The sequence below is a fragment of the Macaca fascicularis genome, chromosome 6 (genome assembly GCF_037993035.2).
Source record: "Macaca fascicularis isolate 582-1 chromosome 6, T2T-MFA8v1.1".
In the NCBI taxonomy this organism is placed as follows: domain Eukaryota; kingdom Metazoa; phylum Chordata; class Mammalia; order Primates; family Cercopithecidae; genus Macaca; species Macaca fascicularis.
This window is the reverse complement of record NC_088380.1, coordinates 128,068,517-128,092,184: the sequence shown is the minus strand read 5'-3', so window position 1 is coordinate 128,092,184 and position 23,668 is coordinate 128,068,517.

Sequence of the window (23,668 nt, the reverse complement as noted above, 5' to 3'; positions counted from 1 at the left end):
ATTTTGATAGAGATTGCATTGAATCTGTACGTTGCTTTGGGTAGTATGGACATTTTAACAATATTCGTTCTAATCCATGAACATAAAATACCTTTCCATTTTTTGGTGTCCTGTGTAATTTCTTTCATCAATGTTTTATAGTTTTCATTATAGAGATTTTTCACTTCTTTGGTTAATTCCTAGGTATTTAATTTAGTTTGTGGCTATTATAAATGGGATTACTATTTTTTCCAGGTTGTTCACTTTTGGCATGTAAAAATGTAACTGATTTTTATATGTCGATTTTGTATCCTGCAATTTTTCTGAATGTAAGATCATATCATCTGCAAACAAGGATAATTTTACTTCTTTCTTTCCAGTTTAGATGCCTTTTATATCTTTTTCTTGTCTGATTGCTCTAGGTAGGATTTCCAGTATTATGTCAAATATCATTGGTGAAAGTGGTCATCTTTGTTATGTTACAGATCTTAGAGGAATGGCTTTCAGTTTTTACCCATTCAGTATGATACTAGCTGTGAGTCTACCATATATGGCTTTTATTATATTGAAGTATAGTTCTTATACACCTAATATTTTGCAGGTTTTTATCACAAAGGGATGTTGAATTTTATCAAATGGTTTTCAGCATCAGTTGAAATGATCATATGGTTTTTGTCCTTCATTCTGTTAATATGATGTACCGTATCAATTGATTTGCATATGTTGAACCATTCTTGCAGCCCTTGGATAAATCCCACTTGGTCATAACAAATAATCTTTTTAATGCATTGTTGAATTGTGTTTGCTAATATTTTGTTGAGAAGTTTTGCATCAGTATTCCTTGGAGATATTGGCCTGTAGTTTCCTTTTTTAAATGTGTCTCTGTCTGGTTTTGGTATCAGGGTAACTGGCCTCATAGAAGGAATTTGGAAGTAATACCTCCACCTCTGTTTTTTGGAATAGTTTAAGTAAGATTGCTATCAGTTCTTCCTTAAATGTTTGGTAGATTTCAGCAGTGAAGTCATCACAACGTAGTGTTTTCTTTACTGGGAGAGATTTATTACAGCTTTTATCTCATTTCTTGTTATTGGCCTATTTGAGTTTGGGATTTCTTCATGGTTCTTGGTAGGTTGTATGTGTCTAGGAATTTATCCATTTCCTTTAGATTTTTCAATTTATTGGCCTGTATTTGCTTATAGTAGCCACTAATGATTTTTTGGATATATGTAGTATCAGTTGTCATGTCTCCTTTTCCATCTCTGATTTTTATTTATTTGGGTCTTTTCTCTTTTTTCTTTGTTAGTCTGGCTAAAGGTTTGTCAATTTTATTTTACTTTACAATACAAACAACAACAACAACAACAACAAAAAAAACAGCTTCTTGTTTTATTGATATTTTGTTTTGTTTTCTTAAGTTGAAATTCATTCATTCCTTCTCTCTTCATTATTTTCTTTCTTTTTTATTATACTTTACATTGTGGGATACATGTGCAGAACGTGCAGGTTTGTTCCACAGGTATGCATGTATCATGGTGGTTTGCTGCACCCATCAACCCACCATCCACACTATTTTTCCTAATGCTATCCTTCCCTTATCCACCCCCAGCCCCTGAGAGGCCCCAGTGTGGGATGTTCCCCTCTCTGTGTCCATGTGTTCTTATTCTTCATCTCCCACTTATGAGTGAGAACGTGTGGTGTTTGGTTTTCTGTTCCTGTGTTAGTTTGCTGAGAATGATGGTTTCCAAAAATTTGGGGCTTGGTTTGCTTTTGCTTTCCTAATTCTTTAAGATGCATCATTAGGTAATTTATTTTATTATTATTTTTTTCTTTTTTGGTGTAGGCACTTGCATCACATAGGCTTTAGTATGCTGTGTTTTCTTTATCATTTGTTTCATGAAATTTTTCAATGTCTTCTTGATTTCTTCATTGACCAACTGGTCATTCAGGAACACATTGTTTAATTTCCACAGGTTTGTATAGTTTCCCAAATTCCTCTTGTTATTGACTTCTAGTTTTATTCCATTGTTGTGAGAGAAGATGCTTGGTATTACTTCAGTTTTTTTTAATGCATTAAGACTTGTTTTGTGACCTAACATACACTCTATCCTTAAGAAGGATCCATATACTAAGAAGAATGTGGATTCTGCAGCTGTTGAATGAAATGTTCTGTAAATATCTATTAAGTCCCTTCATTCTAAGTCCAGTGTTTCTTTATTTTCTGTCTGGGAGTTCTATTCAGCGTTGAAAGTGGGGTGTTGTCTCTAGTTATTGTTGTATTGAGGTCTATTCCTATTTTTAGCTCTAATAATATTTGCTTTATATGTCTGGGTGCTCCAGTGTGGGATACATATATATTTATCATCATTATATCCTAATGCTTGATTGACACCTTTATCACTATATGATGACCTATTTTGTTTCTTCTTATAGTTTTTGTCCTGAAATTTATTTTGTCCTGAAATCTATTTTTTTCTGATATAATTATATCCATTCATGCTCTCTTTTTCATTTCCCTTGGCATGGATATCTTTTTCTATCCCTTTATTTTCAGTCTATGTGTCTCTTTGTAAGTGAAGTGTGTTTCTTGTAGACAACACATCATTGTATTTTACTTTTTCATCCATTTAGCCACTGCATGACTTTTTATTGAAGAATTTAGTCCATTTAGATTCAGTGTTATTATTTATAAATAAAGATTTACTCCTGCCATTTTATTTTTTTTTTCTGGTTCTTTTGTGTTCTTCTTTTCCTTTTTTCCTTCCTTTATGCCTTTCTTTTAATGGAGGTGATTTTTCTCTGGTGGTACTATTTGATTTCTGGCTTTGTATTTTTATGTATCCCTTGTATGTTTTTGATTTGAGGTTATAATAAGGCTTGCAAATACTATCTTATAACACATTATTCTAAACTGATGACAACTTAACACTGACTGTATAAACAAACATGTAATAGAAAACTAATAAAAGTTCTACATTTAAAGTTCATCCCCCTCACTTTTTAACTTTTTTCTTCATTAGGTCAGATTGTACTGTCTATGTCTTAAAAAGTTGTTGTAGCTATTATTTTTGATTGGTTCATCATTTAAATTTTCTACTTAATGTAAAAGTGGTTTACACACCACAATTACAGTTTATAATGTTCTATGTTTTACTGTATGCTTACTATTACTATTGAGTTTTGTTCCTTCAGGTGATTTCTTCTTGCTCATTAGCGTCTTATTCTTTCACACTGAAGAACCCCCTTTAGTATTTTTTTGTAGGAGAGGTCTGGTGAGGAAATCCTTCAGCTTTTGTTTGTTTCTGAAGGTCTTTATTTCTTCTTCAGGCTTGAAGGATGTTTTTGCCTGATGTACTATTCATGATGTATGTATTTTTTTTTCCTCTAGCAATTCAAATATATCATGCCACTCTCTCCTGTTATGTAAGATAACCATGGAAAAATCTGATACCAGACGTATTGAAGCTCCATTTTATGCGATTCTTTTCTTTTTTCTTGCTGCTTTTAGAATACTTTCTTTGTCCTTAACCTTTGGAATTGGATTATTGAAGACCTTGAGGTAATTTATTTTGGGTTAAATCTTCTTGGTGGTATATTACCTTCTCGTACTTGAATGTTAATATCTTTCTCTAGGTTTTGGAAGTCCTCTGATATTATTCATTTGAATAATCTTTCTACACTTATCCCTTACTCTACCCCCCTTTAAGGCCAATAACACTCAGATTTGCCCTTTTTAGCCTATTTTCTAGATTTTTAGGTGTGTTTCATTTTCTTTTTCTCTTTTTATCTTCTTTGACTCTGTGTTTTCAAATAACCTGTCTTCAAGGTCAGTGATTTTTTTCTTCTGCTTGATCAATCCTACTATTAAGAGGATCTAATGAATTCGTCAGTATGTTAATTGCATTTTTTGCCTCTGGAATTTCTGCTTTTTTAAAAGTTATTTCAATCTCTTCGTTAAATTTACCTGATAGAATTCTGAATTCCTTCTCTGTGTTACCTTGAATTTATTTGAGTTTGTTCAAAACAGCTATTATGAATTCTCTGCCTAAAAACTTACATGTCCCTGTTATACCAATTAGGCTCTTGTGCCTTATTAGTTCATTGGATGAAGTCATGTTTTCCTGAATGATCTTGACGTTTGTAGATATTCATTGGTGTCTGAGCATTGTAGAGTTAGGAATTTATTGTAGTGTTCAGATTCTGGGCTGGTGTGTTCATCCTTTTTGAGAAAGCTTTCCAGGTATTCAAAGGGACTCGGCCCCTAAGTCTAATAGTGCTATGTTTTTTTGCATACTCATAGATATACTACCTTGGTGGCCTTAGATGAGATCTGGAAGAATTGCATTGATTACCAGGACAGACTCTTGTTCATTTCCCCTTACATTCTCCCAAACAGACTCTCTCTCTCTCTTTCTCTTTCTCTCTCTCTCTCTTTCTTTCTCTCTCTCCCCCCCTCCCTCCCTCTGTCCCTCCCTCCCTCCATCCCTCCCTCTCTCCATCCCTCCTCTCTCTCCTAAGCTGCCTAGAGCTGGGGATGGGGTGACATAAGCACACCTGTGGCCAACACAACTGGGACTGTGTTGGGTCAGACATGAAGCCAGCACAAAACTGAATCTCACCTAAGACCTGTAGCATAGCACTAAGTCTCAGCTAAGGCCTAGTATCTTTGGATAAAAGACTGTAACCACTACCTGCTACCACCTGTGTTTACTACCTGGCTACCACATAGGCCCCTACAATTAGCAGGTAGCAAGGCCAGCCAGGTTTATGTCATACCCTTTAGAGTAGTGAGTTCCCCCAGAATCAAGGCAGGTCCAGAGATGCTATCTGGGAGCCAGAGATTAGAGTCAAAAATCTTAGAAATGTACTTCATATTCTATTCTACTGTAGCTAAGCTGGCACTCAAACCAGAATACAAAGTCCTATCTGCTCTTGCTTCCTCTTTCTGTAGGCAGAGGAGCCTCTCTTCGTGGCCACATCCACTACTGTCCTACAGAGGGTCTTGACATGTCACCACTGTTGTTCATTTAGAGCCAAGGGCTCCCAATTCCGGGCAGTTGGACCTCTTCTGGCCCATGGAAAGTCCAGAAATACTATCCAAGAGCCTAGGCCTGGACTTAAGGACCCCAAGAGCCTTCTTGTTTTCTTGTTGCCCTATACACTGTGTTCAGGCTGGTACCTAAGGTGCAAGACAAAGTCCCCTTTACTTTTTCTTTTGTTTCTTTCAAACAGAAGGAGTGTTTCACCATAATCACCACAGCTGGGAATATGCTAGGTCACCCCTAAAGCCAGCACATCTCAGAGCCCAAGACCCATGTCATAATACCTAGGTATCACTGATGGTTACTAGGGGTCCAAGGGCTCCTTAGTCAGTAGGTGATGAATCCTGTTGGGACTTGGTCCTTCCCATCAAGACACTGGTTTCTCTTTTGTTCCAGGGTGTGTCTTGAAATGTCCATGACCTTGGGCCTGGAATGGGGGCCTCATGACATTGCCTAGTTCCCTCTCCTATTGTGGCTGGGCTGTTATTCAGGGTGCAATACAAAGTGGTTTTTATTCTTTGCTATCCTCTCCTAGAGCAGAAGGAAGTTGTCACATTTTTTTTTTGTTGTTGTTGTTTCAGGCTGCACTGCCTGGGGTTAGGGGAGGAATAGCACAAGCACTTCTTTAGCCTCTCTGGCTGGTGACTTTCTTTTTTTTTTTTTTTTTAATTTATTTATTATTATTATACTTTAAGTTGTAGGGTACATGTGCATAACGTGCAGGTTTGTTACATATGTATACTTGTGCCTTGTTGGTGTGCTGCACAGGTCACATGCTACCTAGTCCACTGGCTCTAAGCCCAGCCTAGCACAAGAAGTTGCCTAGGAATTGCAATCCTTACATCCTAGACTGCCTGTCAAGTTTACCTAGGACCCCAGAGTGGTTTGGCCTATGGTACTGATGCCTGCAGAAACTCAAGTTCCAACCACAGGGGTGGATGATTACCCTCTGGCTGGATCTGGTCCAAATGCTCCCTCAGTGCATGGACACTGGCTGGGGTCAGCAAGGCTTTGTTCTCTGCTATGACAGAGCAGCACTGATTTCAATGTAAAGTCTACTAGTCACTGTACTTTCCCTCCCTCGAGTGCATAGACTCTCTCTGCACCATACAGTCACTCCTAGGGGACAGGGGAGAGGTGTCATTGGTGGTACAAGACTGTCCCCTACCCTCTTCAATACCTCAATGCCTCTTTCAGTGATATAAAGTTAAAACCAGGTACTCTGATTGCTTATCTGATTTTTGGTTCTTGTGATGGTGCTTTTCTGTGTGCAGATCGTTGTTAAAATTTCATGTTTCTGCTGGGAGACAAATGGTGTAGGCTTCTATTCTACCATCTTGCTCTGCCCTTTAATGTGATTTTTTAATGCACTACAAGAGCCAAATGAAAGCATTTCTTAAATGTTACCTACATTAAAATGTGAGCAAAATTCAACACAAAACTATAGTTTCTGGTGTATCCTGTTCAATTTGGGGAAAGTATATTCAGATCTGTCACATTCTCATGAGACCAATTTCTGGATGCAAGACCTTTGACCCTATTCTGTTTCTGCAACCATGCATACTCTCTTGGATGAACCAAGCTGGTTATTTGCAAAGCACAATAGGATAATACATTAGGAGCCAATGCTAAGTAAATAAATTACTGAGTTGTGCATCCTTTTCAAAGATTCATAAACTTAGCCAAAAAAATTGTGTTTCACTGTTCTGGACATTATAGTTATCAGTTTCTAGATCTAAGATTTAAAAAGATACTGTCTTAAAGGCCTGAATTTAATAAAACTAAGAATCAGACCTCAAGAATTAGAACAGCTCTGACAACTCCGGGTTCTAGAAGGAAGTTGGTTTCTCTGTCACTGTGGCTTGCTCTTTCTCTAGATTTGATCTGACATAGGATGAACTGAAATGTAAGACAAAGATAGTTCTGAGAAGAGTTAGTGTTATTCTTCAGTGAAGAGCATTTATATTTGTCATTGTCCTCTTTTATTTGATGCAGAAGGATCATTTGAGATTAATTGTTATCAATCTCAGTGCCCCCAATTCATGGTGCCTCTTTTGAGAAAATGTTTTCCATTTTCCATTTTAGTTCTTCTTTTGGTTACATATTGAGAAAGGCCCCATTCAGAGAAGATGACAAAGATTGAGCATGCAAGTTAGAGAATGAAATTGAGAGCACAGCTGAAGTTTGTCAACATTTTTCTAAGAAATGTACAGATTGGAGAACTGCCTTCAATTTGTTCAACAACTAACTGCTGTTGTGGGGGTATGCTGTGGTTATCATGCAATTTATTTTCATTTTCAAAAAGATATCTAATCTGAACAGGTGGTAGAAATTGTCTCTGTTTAAAAGATTTTTATTAAAAAAATGAGATCAAGCAAGAAAGGTAACTACTGCATCAATCAAAACTCTATTGTTTACCATCTCCAATTTTCTCTTAGGCGGAAAGAAGAAAATAACTACAAGGTTGATAGATACTACTGAAGATCCAAATCTCTTCTAACACTTATTTCTGCTGCTTACAATGCATTAATCTAACATTGTAACCCTGACCTTGTACAAGTCTTCACTACTATGTAATATATCCATGTAATGAAACTGCACTTGTACCCTTTAAATTTATACAAATAGAAAAAGAAAAATACAATTTTTAAATAAAATTACTATTACATGGCTTCAGTAGTAGGTTTACAGATTCTTTAATTTATGTTCAGTTCTAGAATTTCCTTTGCCATTAACCAATAATGCAAAATTGTTCACTTTTACAATTCACTGTCTAGGAGCACATTGTGTCTTCACAGTTCCCATTTTCTAACTTACTCTACCCTAGAGGCGTAATATAATTTGACCTGCAATTCCTAACACAGCTCTTATTTTAGATATTCTTATCATCAGAAACATAAAGACTGAAACTCTGAGAAATGTTCTAATCATATTCTTTTTTTAAAAAAATATGGGTACATAGCAGATTATATATACACACCCACACACACACACATACACACACACACACACACATATATATATATGGGGTACATGAGATATTTCGATACAGGCATACGATGCATAATAATGTTAGGGTAAATGGGGTATCCATCACTTCAAGTATTTATTATTTCTTTGTGACAAAACAATCCATTACACTCTTTTAGTTACTTCTAAATTTACAACAAATCATCATTGACTGTAATCCCCCTGTTGCATTATCAATTACCAGATCTTATATGTTTTAACTATATTTATGTACTCATTAACAATTCCCACTTCCCTCTACCCCATTACCCTTCCCAACCTCTGATAACCATCATTCTACTCTCTATGTCCATGAGTTCATTTGTTTAAATTTTTAGCTCTCACAAATGAACTAGAACTTGCAATATTTGTCTTTCTGTGCCTGGCTTATTTTAGTTAACATAGTGAACTCCAGTTCTTTCCATGTTTTTGCAAATCACAGGATTTCGTTCTCTTTTATGGCTGAATACTACTCTATTGTGTATATGTACAACTATTTTTTTGTCCTCTCATCTGTTAATAGACACTTAGGTTGCTTTCAAATCTTGGCTATTGTGAACAGTGCTCCAGCAAACATAGGAGTGCAGATATCTCTTCAATATAATAATTTCCTCTCTTTGGGGTATATATTCAGCAATGGGATTGCCAGATCATATGGTAGGTTTCCTTTTAGTTTTTTGAGGAACTTCCAAACTGTTCTCCATTGTGGGTGTACTAATTTGCATTCCCACCAACGGTGTATGAGGGTTCCCTTTTCTCCGTATCCTTGCCAGCATTTGTTGTTACCTGTTTTTGAATATGAACAGGAGTGAGATACCTCATTGTAGTTTTAATCTGCATTTCTCTGATGCTCAGTAATATTGAGCATCTTTCAGCATGTCTAAGTGACATTTGTATGTCTTCTGAGAAATGTTTATTCAAATCTTTTGTCCATTGTTTGACTGGATTATTAGACTGTTTCCTATAAAGTTGTTGGAACTCCTTATATTTTCTGGTTATTAATCCCTTGTAAAATGGGTAAATATTTTCTCCCTTCCTATGGGTGATTTCTTTACTTTGTTGATTGATTTATTTGCTGTCCAGAAGCTTTTTACCTTACTGTGATCCCATTTGTCCATTTTTGCTTTGGTTGTTTTTGATTTTGGGATATTAATAAAAAAATCTCTGCCTAGACTAATATCTTAGAGAGTTGTCACAAAGTTTTCTTTTAGCAGTTTCATAGTTTGAGGTCTTAGATTTATGTCTTTAATTTATTTTGATTTGATTTTTATATATGGTGAGAGAGAGGGATCTAGTATCATTTTTCTGTGTATGGATATCTAGTTTCCCCAGCACTATTTATGAAAGAGACTGACCTTTCCCCAATATATGTTTTTGGCACCTTTGTTGAAAATTAGTTCACTGAAAATGTATGGATTTATTATTGTATTCTCTATTCTGTTCCGTTGGTCTTTGTGTCTGTTTTTATGCCAGTACCATGCTGTTTTGGTTACAATTGCTCTGTAGTATAATTTGAAGTCAAGATATATTATTCCTCCAGTTTAGTTATTTTGCTGAAGATGGCTTAGCTATTATGAGTCTTTTGTAAGTCTATATAAATTTTAAGATTATTAACCATAATTTCTTGATGGTTGCACACTCAAAGGAAAGTTTTTCATTGAAGCAACCGAAGATTATTTTCTCTCTCTCTCTGTTTATATATCTATATCAAATATATAGATATAAGATATCTATATTTATATAGATATAAATATTTTGAGATGGAGTGTCACCCTGTTGCCAAGGGTGGAGTACAGTGATATAATTAAGACTCACTGAAGCCTCAACCTCTTGTGCTCAAGTGATCCTCCTACTTTAGCCTCCCAAGCAGCTGGGCCTACAGGTATGTGCCAACATGCCTGGAGCATTTTTGTATATATATATTTTTATAGAGATGGGGTTTCATCATATTGCCCAGTCTGGCCTAGAACTCCGGGGCTCAAGTGATCAACCTGCCTCAACATCTTAAAGTGCTGGGATTACAAGTGTGAACCACCACATTTGGCCTATTTTATCAATATTGATGCTATATTGATTGTTTATGATAAGTTAGTTGCCATGCATTAGGGACAAGGCAAATGATCCAAGTGTGGTAAATATTATAGGTGATGTAGAAATAGGTAGAAACTCAGGAAAATCTACACATTGTAATTCTACAGAGAAGCAAGGAGTTCCATTTTGCATGGTGGGATAGGCTATTCTTGCATTACTATCAATAAATACCTGAACCTGGGTAATTTGTAAAGAAAATAAGTTTAATTTGTGCACAGTTCTGCAAGCTGTACAGGAAGCGTGGCACTGGCAGTTGCTTGGCTTCTGGGGAAGCCTCAGGGAACTTTTATCCATGGCAAGCAGGCAAAGCTGGAGCAGACAGGTCACATGACAAAGACAAGAGCAAGCAAGTGTGGAGGTGCCACACACTTTTAAACAACCTTATTTCATAAGAACTCACTATTGTGAAGACAGTACCAAACCATGAAGAATCTGCCCCCATGATACAATCACCTCCCACAAGGCCCCACTTCCAACATTAGGGAATACATCTCAACATGAGATTTAGAGGGAACACACATCTAGACTATATTACATGGATAGTATGGAAATTATCCCCAGTGATATTTATAAACACCATTCTGTCACATGCATGATCAAATATAGAACATAAAGTTATTTATATAACATAAAATACTATTCTTTAAATTTCTTTAACTTTTTGCAACCTAACAAAAATACTAACTAACTTTCTAGAACATTCTTTATGAGTATGCAATTAATAATTTTCACTCAAAGTTATCTTTCTCTGAATTTAGAAATACAGTCCTGTCTTCTGACTTTTGTTTCTCATAGAAGCTATACTGTATTTGTTCTCCTTATATATACAACAGAAAAAGGAACTTTGAAGATCCAGTTGTGCACTTATTATAATCTGCTACCTGTTTATTTGGTGCCTTTTCACTCTTTTTTTTTTTTTTTTTTTGAGACAGACTTTCGCTCTAGTCGCCCAGGCTGGAGTGCAATGGTGCAATCACTACTCACTGCAACCTCTGCCTCCCAGATTCAAGTGATTCTTCTGCCTCAGCCTCCTAGGTAGCTGGAATTACAGGTTCCCACCACCACACCTTGCTAATTTTTGTATTTTTAATAAAGATGGGATTTCACCAGGTTGGTCAGTCTGGTCACAAATCCTGACCTCAGGTAATCCACCTGCCTCGGCCTCCCAAAGTGCTGGGATTAGAGGCATGAACCACCACACCCAGCTGTAATAGTCTCACAGTAAAGAAAAGTCTAGGACCTGATGGCTTCACTGCTGAATTCTGCTAAGAAGAACTAATACCAATCCTACTGAAACTATTCTGAAAAATTGAGAAGGAAAGAATACTTCCATACTTATTCTATGATGCCTTTATTACCCTGATACCAAACCCAGAAAATGACACACACATGCACAAAATCTACAGACCAGTATATCTGATGACTATTGATGCAAAAATACTCAGCATAATATTAGCAAACCAAATTCAACAATACATTAGAAAAATTATTCATCATGACAAACTGAGATTTATCCCTGAGATGCAAGAATGATTCAACACACGCAAATCAATTACTGTGATACATCATATCAACAGAATACAGGATAAAAATCATAGGATCATTTCAATTGATGCTGAAAAAGGATTTGATAAAATTCAGCATCCTTTCATGATAAAATTCTTCAAGGAACTGGGGATAGAATAAACTACCTTAACATAATAAAAGTCATTTTTGACAGAACCACGGCTAGTATACTGAATGGGGCAAAACTCAAAGCCTTTCTTCTGAGTTCCAGTACATGACAAAGATGCCCATTGTCACCACTGTTATTCAACATAGTATTAGAAATCCAAGGAAGAGCAAACAGGCAAGAGAACGATATAAAAGGCATCCAAATTAGAGGGGAGGAAGTCGAATTATCCTTGTTTGCAGATAATCTGATTATATATTTGGAAAACCTAAAGACTCTACAGGAAAACTATTAGAACCAATAAACAAATTTAGTGACATTGCAGAATACAAAACCACCATAAAAAATCAGTAGAATATCTGTATGCCAAAAGTGAACACTCAAGTAATCCCATTTACAATAGCCACATCTAAAATTAAGCACCTAGGAATTAACCAAAGAAGTGAAAGATCGCTATAATGGAAACTATAAAACACTGATAAAAACATTGAAGAGGGCACCAAAAAAGAGGAAAGATATTTTATGTTCATGGATTGGAAGAAGCAATATTTTTAAAATGTCTGTACTACCCAAGGCAATTTACAGGATTCAATGCAGTCTCTGTCAAAATACCAATGACTTGCTTCAAAGAAATAGAAGAAAATTCTGCAATTTATGTGAACCACAAAAGAACCAGAATAGCCAAAGCTATCCTGAGCAAAAAGTACAAAACTGGAGGAATCACGTTACCTGAATTCAAATTATACTATATAGCTGTAGTAACCAAAACAGCATGGTACTGACATAAAAACAGACACAACCAATGGAACAGAAGAGAGCACCCCAAAGAAAATCCGTACATCTATAGTTAACTCATTTTCAACAACAGTGCCAAGAACATACACTGGGGAAAAGGTAGTCTGTTCACTAAATGGTGCTGGGAAAAGTGGATATCCATTTGCCAAAGAATGAATCTAGACCCCTGTCTCTCACCGTATACAAAAATCAAATTAAAATTGATTAAAGACTTAAATCTAGGACTTTAAACGATGAAACTTCTACAAGAAAACGTTCGGAAAATTCTCTAGAACATCGTTCTGGGCAAATATTTCTTGAGTAATACCCCACAAGCACAGGCAACCAAAGCAAAAATGGACAAATGAGATCACAAGTTAGAAAGCCTCTGCACAGCAAAGCACACCATCCACTAAGTGAAGAGACCACTCACAGAATGGGAAAAAAAAAATATTTGCAAACTACCCATCTGCCAAGGGATTAATCAGCAGAATATATAAAGAGCTCAAACAACTTTATAGGAAACAATCTAATTATATGGTCAAACAATGGGCAAAAAGATTTGAATAAAGATTTCTCAAAAGAAGATATACAAATGACCAACAGGAATATGAAAAGGTGCTCAATATCACTGAGCCTCAGAGAAATGCAAATCAAAACTCCAATGAGATATCATCTTACCCCAGGTAAAATGGCCTCTATCCAAAAGACAGGTAATAACATACATTGTTGGTGACAATGCAAATTAGTACAACCTCTATTGGGAATAGTTTGGAGGTTACTCAAAAAACTAAAAATAGAGCTATCATAAGATCCAGCAATCCCACTGCTGCGTATATGCCCAAAAGAAAGGTAATCAGTATATCAAAGAGATATCTGCACTCCCATGTCTGTTGCGGAACTGTTTATGATAGCTAAGATTTAGAAGCAACCTAAGTGTCAACAGATGAATGGATAAAGGAAATGTCATACATATACACAGTGGAGTACAATTCAGCCACAAAAATAATGAGACACAGTCATTTTGAACAATGTGGATGGAACTGAAGATCATTGTGTTAAGTGAAATAAGCCAGGCAAAGAAAGACGAATACTGAATGTTCTCACTTATGTGTAGTATCTAAAATTTAAAACAATTGAACCCGTGGAGATAGAGTGTAGAAGTATGGTAACCAGAGTCCAGTAATGGTAGTGGGGGGCTATGGGAAGGAATTGAGAATGGTTAGTGGGCACAAAAAAATAGTTAGGAAGAATGAATAAGACCTACTCTTTGATAGCACAACAGGGTGACTATAGTCAATAATAACTTAATTGTGCATTTTAAATTTCTTAAAAAGTGTAATAAGATTGCTTGTAACTCAAAAGACAAGTGCTTGAGGCGATTTATACTCCGCTTTCCATGATGTGCTTATTTCACATTGCATGCCTGTATCAAAACATCTCATGTATCCCATAAATATATACATCTACTATGTACACATAAACAATTAAAAATTAAATGTTTTAAATGGTCCTGAGAAAACTGGATAATTATACCAGTAAAAAAATGAAACTGGACCTGTATCTCTCACTATATACAAAAGTCAACTCAAGATGGATTGAAAACTTAAATGTAAACGAGAAACCATAAAACTGCTTGAAAAATAGGAAAACTCTTCAGGACACAGGTCTAGGCAAACATGTTAAGACCTCAGAAGTACAGAGAATCACGCCTGTAATCCCAGCACTTTGGTAGACCGAGGTGGGTGGGTCATGAGGTCAGGAGTTCAAGACCAGCCTGGCCAAAATGGTGAAACTCCCTCTCTACTAAGAAAAAAAAAAAAAAAACCCCGCCGGGCACAGTGTCAGGTGCCTGTAATCTCAGCTACTCAGGAGGCTGAGCCAGGAAAATCGCTTGAACCTGGGCAGCAGAGGTTGCAGTGAGCTGAGATCATGCCACTACACTCTAGCCTGGGTGAAAGAGTGAGACTCTGTCTCAAAACAAAACAAAAAAAGGAAAAAGAAACAACAACAACAACAAAAATAGAATAATTACACTATATTAAACTAAAATACTTCTGCATGGCAAAAGAGACAATAAAGTGAAGAGACATCCTGATGAATCAGAAAAAAGTTTACAAATTATTCATCTAATAGGGACTAATATTCAGAATACACAAGAAATTCAAACATCTCAGTAGTAAAAACAAAAGAATATAATAAAACAATCCCATTAAGAAATGAGCAAAGTCTGGGCGCGGTGGCTCAAGCCTGTAATCCCAGCACTTTGCGAGGCCGAGACGGGCGGATCACGAGGTCAGGAGATCGAGACCATCCTGGCTAACACAGTGAAACCCCGTCTCTACTTAAAAATACAAAAAACTAGCCGGGCGAGGTGGCGGGCGCCTGTAGTCCCAGCTACTCGGGAGGCTGAGGCAGGAGAATGGCGTAAACCCAGGAGGTGGAGCTTGCAGTGAGCTGAGATCCGGCCACTGCACTCCAGCCTGGGCGACAGAGTGAGACTCCGTCTCAAAAAAAAAAAAAAAAAAAAAAAAAAAAAAAAGAAATGAGCAAAAGACTTGAATACATATTTTTCAAAAAGTAGACATGCAAATGGCAAACAGTTGTATAAAAAATGCTTAACATCACTAATCAGGGAAATGCCAATCAAACACACAATGGCTGTCATCTCACCTTGGTTAGAATGGTTATTATTAAAAAGACAGAAAATAACAGATGCTTAAAGATGTAGAGAAAGGGTAACTCACATGTGTATCACGACCCTATTCTTAGAAGTGAAGATATGAAATTAATCTAAGTGCCCATCAATAGATGAATGGATACATATGTGGCATATACACACAGGAGAATAGTATTGGGCCATAAAAAGAATGAAATCATGTCGTTTATAGCAACATGTGTACATTTGAGGTCATTATGTTAAGTGAAATACTCCAGGCACAGAAAGACAAATAAGTGTTCTCACTTATATGTGGGAGCTAAAAAGCTTGATTTCATGGATGTAGACAACCAAATGATAAATACCAGAGACTGGGAAGGATGGGTGTGGAAAAGGAGAAAATGAAGAGAGGTTGGTTATAGGTACAAACGTACACAGGTAGAAGAAACAGATTCAATTTCTTTTTTTATATTTGATCTTTATTTTTATTTTTTAAATTTTATTTTAAGTTCAGGGGTACATGTGCAGGTTTATTACATAGGAAAATGTGTATCATGGGGGTATGCTGTGCAGATTATTTCATCATCCAGGTATTAGGTCTAGTAACCATTAGTTATTTTTCCTGATCCTCTCCCTCCTCCCTGCTTCCACCCTTAGATAGATCCCAGTGTGTGTTGTTATCCTCTATGTGTCCACGTGTTTTCATTATTTAGCTCCCACTTATAAGTGAAAACATGTGGTATTTGGTTTTCTGTTCTGTATTAGTTTGCTAAGGGTAATGGCCTCCACCTCCATCTATGTCCCTACAAAGGACACAATCTTGTGGTTTTCTTTTTTTTTATGGCTGCATAGTATTCCATGGTGTATATGTACCACATTTTATTTATCCAGTGTATCACTGGTAGGCACTTACGTTGATTCGATGTCTTTGCTATTGTGAATAGTGCTGCAATGAACATATGTGTGCCTATAACACACATATATAGTATATACACATATAGCACACACACAAATATATAGCAGCAATATTATGCATATTTCAAAGTAACCAGAAAATAGGTCTTGAAATGATACCAACACATTAAAATGATAAACACTAAGGCGATGAATACCTTAAATACCCTGACTTGATGATTACTCATTCTATACATGTAGTATACACTCACAGGTACCACATAAATATGTAAATATGTATATATCAATAAAAGGGCAAATATTAAACGTAACTATATTAGCACTATAGTATTTAAATTGTGCATTGTTTTGAACAACTTTAACTCTGAAAATGCCCCAAATCCATGCAACATAGGATGCAGAAATATGGATGGAGGTAATTTACAGAGGCACTTCTTGATTAGAGGATGATCAAATTAAATTACTGAGTTTAATTTATAACTCAGTATAAATTAAAACTACTTTGGAATCATGTGCCTAAACTAGACTCCAAAAAGAGGGGCAGTTCTGGTGCTTGGTGAGAGTCTGATTCCTGGCTTTTGGACACCTGCCTTCTAGCTATATCAGACAGGGAGAGTAAGAGGGAGAGTGCACTCTTTTTCATGTCTTATCTCTTCTTATAAGAGCACTAATTCTATCATGAGGGCTTAAAACTTGTTACTTGGCCGGGCGCGGTGGCTCAAGCCTGTAATCCCAGCACTTTGGGAGGCCGAGACGGGCGGATCACGAGGTCCGGAGATCGAGACCATCCTGGGTAACACAGTGAAACCCCGTCTCTACTAAAAATACAAAAACTTAGCCGGGCGAGGTGGCAGGCGCCTGTAGTCCCAGCTACTCGGGAGGCTGAGGCAGGAGAATGGCGTGAACCCGGGAGGCGGAGCTTGCAGTGAGCTGAGATCCGGCCACTGCACTCCAGCCTGGGTGACAGAGCGAGACTCCGTCTCAAAAAAAAAAAAAAAAAAAAAAAAAAAAAACTTGTTACTTAATTACCTCCCGAAGGACCATATCTAAATATCATTTTATTGGAGATTAGGGTTTAATAGATGAATTTGGGAGGGGCATAAACATTCAGTCTATAGCAATTGATCATTTGGATACCATTTTATACTATTTTATATAATTTGTCCTAAAACTGCTAAGTCTACAATAGTATAGCTTCACTAAGTAATTTGTTCTTGATTCACTCCTTTTATGTGATATTTAAAATTACCTCCTAATTTCTCAATTGGAGGAGAAAAAAATCAACTTTGTGATTAATTAGCTTGACCTTCTACAGAAAGAGATTTATCTTTCTGTACTTGTTTTCTCATTAAAATGGACAGAATAGTCCTTAGTGTTAGCTAATTAGTCTTGTACACTATTTTTTAAAATTAGTTAGCAGTGTGATTTACTATCCAATAAATTATTTACCAATATAATCCCATCAGAAAATACTTTTAGAGATATTTTGTGGCAAGTGCATTTCTCCACATCCTTTGTTGATTTTGCTTAGTGATGGTGAATCCAGTAAAATTTTGAGTCCTTTCTCTACTTGTACAAAAAGGAAAAACCAGATCTCCCAATTCTTAATATAACTCAATGTAAATTAAAACAACATAAGGCAAACTATTTAGTCACCTGTTATAATGCTCTATGCTTTAGAATCAGGCCTATCTAAGACAAAAGACCACATTTTATTTTTTATAAATGTATAATGATTGTACATATTTCTGGGGTACCTGTGATGTTTTAATATATGCATACAACATGTCATGATAAAATCATATTAATTAGGATATCTATACCCCAAACATTTATCATTCTTTGTGCTGGGAACACTCCAAATCTTTTTACCAGTCTCCTTTTTTAGTATTTTTGTCAAGCATCATTTTACAGAACATTTTTTTCTACAGTGTTAATGTCAGATAAGATATTTCATTACCTAATTATTAGTAGCTTTCTTTGAATATGTCAAACACTCTCAGATAATACAAAATTTTACAAATAACCTAAGCACCACATAATTATGGAGAAATACAGTATGTTGCAACTTGCTTTAAAATTAGTATTGCAAACATAAAATAGAACAGCAGAACCATGATAAGCGTTGAAGAAACTATGGAATAAGAATCAGTGATACCTCTATAAAGCGTTCCGAAAATGGTACACAGACCAGAAAGAGCTTCCTATAAGATATGTGTCCAGGTCTGCAAGAACCCAGTGCAACACTGAAGCCTGAGAAGTGTATATATTAAGGAGATTACAGCTAACAAGTGTTTAAAATTATCTTAATGATCTCACTGTGTTAACTTGTTAATAAGATTAGTATTGAGGTCTTCAATTAACAGTTCTTTTTGCTTTGATACTGCCTCCTTGGCAAAACTTAGTTAGGTTGCTAAAAGTACACACATTTTAAAAGCTCCTGAGCCATGTTTTTAGATGATTAAATATAAATGGATTGGTAAAATATTGATAAGACCTTTCGGCTCACAAATAGAACTATTTCTCTTATGTACACTATTCCACCAACTCATGGAAAGCTTTCCAGTATTTTCAGGATTCCTCAGAGGAAATAGCTTTGAGAAAGAGAAAATTTTGAGAATGCTTTTAACCCACACATATTTTTCACTACTGAAACTTGATCGTCAAAGTTTTTGTGTTTTTTTTAATAAAGATATTTCTATAGTTCCATCTGTTAAATATATCCCTCTCTGTTGTCTACTTAAAAAATCATTCTTACCTCAGTGAGAAATTAATAAGATTCATGCGTTGCAAACTATTTGTTTTTCTATTTTCTTCAGTCTCTCCTATTAGAATGATAATATGCACTCCATTAAAAAAGTAAACTTGACTGCACTTGGCTATCTTCAAATCTAAACACATAATCACACACAATTTCTTTTTTTTCAGTTTTTTTTTATTATAGTTTATGTTCTAGGGTACACGTGCACAAAGTGCAGGTTTGTTACATATGTATACATGTGCCATGTTGGTGTTCTGCACTCATTTACTTGTCATTTACATTAGATAGATCTCCTAATGCTATCCCTCCCCCTCCCTGCTCCCCACAACAGGCCCCGGAATCACACACAATTTCATAAAATTTTTCTACGTAGGAGTATGGCATCAAAAATTCTAAAAATTCTTCAGGTTTTTTCCAAATATAAGATCATATTATCTACAAAAAGGATAATTTGTCTTCTTCATTTCCAATTTGGATGCACTTTATTTATTTCTCTTGTCTAACTGTTGTAGCTAGGATTTCCAGTACTATGTTGAATAATAGTGGTGAAAGTGGGCATTCTTGTCACATTCCAGATCTTAAAGAAAAGGTTTTCAGGTTTTCCCCATTCAGTTTAATACTAGCTGTGGATCTGTCATATATGACTTTCATTGTATCAAGATATGTTCCTTCTATACCTAGTTTTTTGAGTGTTTTTTTTTTTTTTTTTTTTTGTCATGAAGGGACATTGATTTTTATCAAATGCTTTTTCAACATCGATTGAAATAATCATATGGTTTTTGTCTTTCTGTTGATATGATGTATCACATTGATTGATTTGCATATGTTGAACCATCTTTGCATCCATGGGATATATCTCACTTTGTCATGGCAAATGATCTGTTTAATGTGTTGTTGAGTTTGGTTTGCTAGTATTTTGTTGAAGATTTTTGCATCAATGTTCATTAGGAATATTGACCTGTAGTTTTCTTTCTTTTTTTAAGGTGTCTTTGTCTGATTTTGGCATAAGTATGATACTGGCTTTGCAAAATAAGTTTGGAAGTATTTCCTCCTCCTCTATTTTTTGGAGTAGAGTAGAATTGCTATTAGATCTTTAAGTATTTAGTAAAATTCAGCAGTGAAACCATCTGTCAGAATTTTCTGGAGTTGTTACTTATGAGAATAACTTCGCTAATGCTCATTTTCTCAATCTGTGTGTTGATTTCTCCTCTGAGAATTATGAGGCATCTTGTATAGAACAATGAATATCAAAATTGGCTCAAATTTTTTTTTCCTAACTGAGGTATTGTTCTTCCTAATCACTTTAACTCTCGCTGTTAAACTTTTACCTACTAGTTGTTGTAGGCTTCCAAATATTTCATACCATGTTTGAAAACTGAAGTATAGGATGTATATTGTTGTATGACTCACCTGCTCATGTTTTAGAATACAAGCAGCAGGAACTGTTATCACTTTTATTATAGAATTAATTTGAGAAATATGTTTTATCAATAATTAGTGTAGCTTAAAATAATATGTAGATATCACTATATACTTAATTTTAGATTAAATATGAAGATCTTATTTCACATTTTTTTACATTCATAATATAGCTTGCAAATACTAATTATGAATTAAGTATATAATGGGCTATGAAACGTGCTATATAATGTGGCTAGGATATTTTCTAGTATATAGCATTCTCAATATTGAATTGTTAATATATATTAGTTATCTGCCTAACTTAGGTTAGTATCTAATGTAGGCTGTTTAGAATTTGTAAAAAATCTTAGTGTAACTCTTATCTATACATTTTAACATAAATTAAGTATACTGGATTAGTGTCAAATCACTTGTTCCTTTCTCATTTCTTCTCTCTTCTTCTCCCTTCAGTCATTCAACAGACATTTATCAAGTGCCTTTTATTTATTTACATAGAAAGTATCTAACATACAGTAAAAAATGAGACTGTGCTAGATGTTAATTGTCTGAATTTAAAACACAAATTGCTTGCAATACATGCATAGGCTGGTTAACATGTAAACAGACAAAACTACTATTTTGGGGGGGCTCTTATCTTAAAATTGTATTACTTATATTCCAGAAAATATATTATTCCACTTACCATAATGTCTTTCAATTTCATCCATGCTGTCATATATGGCAGGATACAAATTGCCAACATGTGTATGAAAAGATACTTAACATTATTAGTTACTGGGGAAATACAAATTAAAACCACAATGAGATATTACCTCACATTTGTTAAAATGGTTATTATCAAAAAAAGCAAACGTTAACACAGATGTGGAAATGTTGGAACCCTTGTGCACTACTGATGGGAATGTAAAATGGTACAACTGCTATGAAAACATAGGATAGGGAGTTTCAAAAGTGTTATCTTCAACTAAAAATCATATAATCATCATCACATCTAAGTGTAACTGATTGCTTATATTTAACAGGAGGCAGGTTAAATTGAGCTAAAACATTAACCTGTATATTTTTATTAAATGCTCATGACAACTCTGGGAGGCACATACGATATAATACTCCTTGTTTTACCAGTGAAGAAATGGAGGGTGTCTTAGTCGGCTTGTGTTGTTATAAATACCTGGGGCTGGATAATTTAAAAAGGAAAGAGGTTTATTTTGTGCAGAGCTCTGCAGGCTGCACAAGAAGCATGGTGCTAGCATATGCTTCTGGTAAAAGACTCAGGCTGCTTCCACTCATAGCAAAAGGGGAAGGGGAGTTGGCCTGTGCAGATCACATGGCAAGAGAGGAAGCAACAGGGAGAGGAGGAGATGCCAGGATCTTTCAACAACCAGTTCTCATGGGAACTAAAGAGTTAAAAGTCAATCTCCTGAGAATGGCACCAAACCATTCATAAGGGATCTGTCCTCACAATCAAAACACTTCTCACAAGGCCCCACCTGCCAAACTGGGGATCAAATTTCAACATGATACTTGGATGAGCCAAAGAAGTCATATCCAAACCATAGAAGAGGGAAAGATAGGAATTCCTTCCTGTATGAAACTGAAAAATATTCTCTTATATGTATGTACACTTTTTCTTTTCCATTCATCCATTTATGGACATTTTGGTTGTTTCCATATCTTTGCTATTGTAAATAACATTGACTTAAACTTGGGAGTGCAGCTATCTCTTTCAGATCCATATTTCCATTATTTTGGATATATATACCTAGAAGTGGAATTGCTGGATTATATGATAATATAATTTTTCATTTTTTTGAGAACATTTCATAATGTTTTCATAGCAGTTGTACCATTTTACATTCCCACCAATAATGCACAAGGGTTCCAACATTTCCACATCTGTGTTAACATTTGCTTTTTTTGATAATAACCATTTTAACAAATGTGAGGTAATATCTCATTGTGGTTTTAATTTGCATTTCCCCTGTAATTAATAATGTTAAGTATCTTTTCATACACATGTTGGCAATTTGTATCCTGCCATATATGACAGCATGGATGAAATTGGAAGACATTATGCTAAGTGGAATAAGCCAGTCACAGGACAAATACTGCATGATTCCACTTGCATGAAGTATATAAAATAGAAACTCATAGAAAAAAAATAGAATATAGCTGCCAGGGGATAGGGAGAGGAGAAAATGGGAAGTTCATGTTCCAAGGGTATAATGTTTCAGTTATACAAGATGAGTAATTTCTAGAGATCTGCTGCACAACTGGTGGCTAGCATTACTGTATTGTATGCTTAAGATTTTCTAAGAAGGTAAATCTAATGTTAAGTGTTCTTTTCACCGAAAAAAAAAAAAAGAAACTAAAGATACAGAGTTGAGTACCCTGTCTTGTTTCCAACATCATGTAAGGGAGGAGACACAGCGACTAGTCAGTCTGAGACTGGGGTGTATGTTTCCGAGACCGCATTGTACTGCTTCATGTTTGGGTTAATGAAGAAACTTATACTTCCTCATTCATTTATTTAAGTGCATTTCAGTCTGTCTGAATTGTTTCTTTTATGCTCTGCTGCTTATACTTTTAAAGGAAATATGTTTTGTCTACCTTTAGGAAACACATATGTTTAATGCTATAACTACTGCTTGGTTGTTTTATCATAAAATTTCTTCAAATACCTCTGCCACTGCCCTTATAAGATTTGTAATTAAATAAAACATTTAACTTCTAAAATATTGCTTATTGCTGCACAATTTTTAAAGGGACATTTTCCAAATTTTTTAGGTAATCCCTGTTTTCTTTATGATCAGAGCACATTATCTTGGCTGAAGATCAGCTTTTTATTTTCAACAAAGGAAGATAAATTTTTATCAAAAATATCACAAATTATACTTTATTTTTCTAAAGTATGTGTAGTTTTGACTTTTTAAAATTTGATTGTTGATTCTTTTTAGCTTCTAGATTTTATATGGAAAAATCTCTTCTATCTTACTCCTCTCTTTTCTATGTTCTCATATGCACTCACTTCTTTATTTTCAGAAAATAATTCTTGGTACCAGTACCTTGCTGTTTTGGTTACTGTAGCCTTCTAGTATAGTTTGAAGTCAGGTAAGGTGATGCCTCCAGCTTTGTTCTTTTGGCTTAGGATTGTCTTGGCAATGCAGACTCTTTTTTGGTTCCATATGAACTTTGGTTTTTTCCAATTTTGTGAATAAAGCTATTTGTAGCTTGATGGGAATGGCATTGAATCTATAAATTACCTTGGGGAGTATGGCCATTTTCATGATATTGATTCTTCCTATCCATGAGCATGGAATGTTCTTCCATTTGTTTGTGTCCTCTTC